This window comes from Lathyrus oleraceus, chromosome 2, assembly GCF_024323335.1.
Source record: "Lathyrus oleraceus cultivar Zhongwan6 chromosome 2, CAAS_Psat_ZW6_1.0, whole genome shotgun sequence".
NCBI classification, from domain to species: Eukaryota; Viridiplantae; Streptophyta; class Magnoliopsida; order Fabales; family Fabaceae; genus Lathyrus; species Lathyrus oleraceus.
Genome location: NC_066580.1, coordinates 288403977 through 288406683, shown reverse-complemented (window position 1 = coordinate 288406683; position 2707 = coordinate 288403977). Strand labels below are relative to the sequence as shown.

Here is a 2707-nt window from a genome sequence, read left to right as displayed (position 1 = left end):
CAAGTTTGTGATAGAGTCTGTAATCGAGTTTGGAGCACTTTGGAAAGAAGTTAATCCTGCTGCCATTTTCATTTCCGCATTGCAATTTATTCAACCCTCTGATTGGAGCAGGTTTTTATTACTTGTCTTTATCTTATTTATTTTCCCGCACTCGCTTTACGTTTATTTATTTTCCCGCACTCGCTTTATTTTTATTTATTTTCCCGCAGTCGCTTTACTTTATTTATTTCCCGCACTCGCTTTACTTTTATTTATTTCCCGCACTTGCCTTTACTTTATTTATTTTCCCGCACTCGCCTTTACTTTATTTATTTCTCGCACTCGCTTTTACTTTTATTTACTTTCTGCACTCTCACTACTTTTATTTATTTTAATGCACTTTTACTTTACCATGTCTAGCTAAATTTATAAGATTAGAATGTAAGGATCGTAATTGAACCAGTAATCCGTACAATTGTTCGTAGAAACACTTAAGGGCTATTTTAACTTTCAACTTAAGTTTTCCCACACCTCAATTCCGTTGTGTAAGATCGAAAGCCGTCCAACGTCTTTTTAAGCTTAATTGTTTTTAACTATTTCAAAAACAGCGAAAGCGGTTTGTCTAGTTCATCAAGAGTTTTTAACATAAAGAAGAAAAGAGATTTTAAAACTATTTTCGGACGCGTTTATAAGTTTAGAGTCTGGTTCGTGAGAACCTCTTTTGGTTAAGAAATTCAAGTTATAATACTTTTCAACTTAGTCAAGATACTATATTTCTTAAAAATAGGTTTACTACTCTAACGCAATGCACGCCTTTTTATAAGTGACAATAAGAGGGTTTGATTAGGGAGTACAACTCGGTTCTGAATACGTGAAAGTGACAGTTCCTGTTAAATTATTTCTTTTCAAAGTAGGAAACATTGCCCATAAGTAGCTCTATTAGCAAGTACTTGGATTATCCATTGATTACGTGAATTATATTCGACCCTGTTATTATTAATTAATCTTTATTCAACACTTTACTTTTCATTGCATACTCCAGAAACACCTATTTTGATTGCCTTTGATAAACACCATAACGATAGATTGACACTTGGTCTTTGTGGATTCGATAATCTTTTATATTACTCTGACGCGTTCGTATACTTGCGAAAAGCACGCATCAAGTTTTTGGCGCCGTTGCCGGGGACCAATTTCATCAAATTTAATTTTCCTGTTGTTATATCGTTTAGACTTAGGCTATTTCCCGCCGGTCAATGCGAAGAACTCGCAGCACCGAAAGTTTAAGCTTAGTACACCCTCTGGCGGAACCTGAACGTTACGCTCGCGCACTTTTATTCTTTCATAGAATTAAGAGAGCTATGGCCGAAGATTAAAACCAAAGACCTATTAAGGACTTCGCTCAACCATCTAATGAAGAACCTAGTTCTAGTATAGTAAACCCAACCATCCCAGCTAAAAAATTTGAACTTAAACCATCTCTATTACAACTAGTGCAACAGAGACAATTCGCGGGTCTCGCTACTGAGAACCCAAACCAACATTTAAAAATATTTCTTCAATTAGCAAATACTTTTAAAACCAATGGAGCTTCTCCTGAGGCAATACGTTTAAGATTATTTCCTTTTTCCCTCAGAGATAAAGCCCTATCATGGTTAGATTCCCTTCCACCCAATTCCATTACGACTTGGGATAACCTTAGAAGAGTTTTTCTTGCTAGATATTTTCCCCCGAGTAAGACCGTCGTTCTTCGAAACCATATAACTAGATTTACCCAAAACCAAGGAGAATCGCTGTTCGAAGCTTGGGAGAGATATAAAGAGTTGTTACGAGCATGCCCACATCATGGCTTAGAAAATTGGTTAATCATCCAAACCTTCTATAATGGACTCCATTACAACACAAAGATGACCATCGACGCTGCTGCAGGCGGTGCTCTGATGAACAAACCTTATCCTGAAGCTAGTGCCCTCATCGAAGATATGGCTTAAAACCATCAATCATGGGGAGTCGAACGAGCGACAGTTGAGAAGAAGGAAGCCCAAGGAGGAGTGCATGAACTAAGCTCTATAGACATGATGCAAGCTAAAATGGACGCATTAGCCCTCAAAGTCGAGCATATGTGCATAAACCCGAATACTGTAGCCACAGTTTCATCGGATTGTGAGATATGTGGAACCAAAGGACACCAATCTGCAGAATGCAGTCTGTTAAACAAAACCCGCTCTGAGCAAGTGAACTACACCCCAGGGAACCCATACTCGAATACCTATAACCCTGGATGGAGGAATCACCCGAACTTCTCCTATAAAAACAATAACCCTATTCAAAATAATGCACCTCCGAGACCTAGTTATCAAGCCCCTAGATCAAATCAACCTATGCAACCTGTACCACCAAAGCCGAGCCTTGAGAAAATTATGGAAAATTTTATCACCGCTCAAACCCAACAAAACAAGGAGTTCAATAACCAAAAAATTCATGTTAACGAATTGATTACTCAGTTAGGAACCAAGGTTGACCAAATAGTTACTCATACTAAGATGCTTGAAACCCAAATCTCTCAGGTAGCTTTAAACCAAGCCCCTCAGACTACACCTGGAGGACAGTTCCCTGGACAACCACAACAAAATCCGAGAGGACAAGCCAATGCCATTACCCTACAAGTGGAAACGCTTATGATGAGCCACCAAACCCTAGATTGAGTGAACCTGGAACTTCTAAGGAA

At 38.5% G+C, this 2707-nt stretch overlaps 1 non-coding gene across 1 annotated transcript; it reads right to left on the bottom strand.

Annotated features, from left to right (window-relative positions):
- Positions 1-1724: 1724 nt before the first annotated feature.
- On the bottom strand, positions 1725-1831 carry LOC127124028 (small nucleolar RNA R71). Its single transcript, XR_007803672.1, has one exon. It is a non-coding gene; the product is annotated as a small nucleolar RNA R71 (small nucleolar RNA).
- Between the last annotated feature and the right edge of the window lie 876 nt (positions 1832-2707).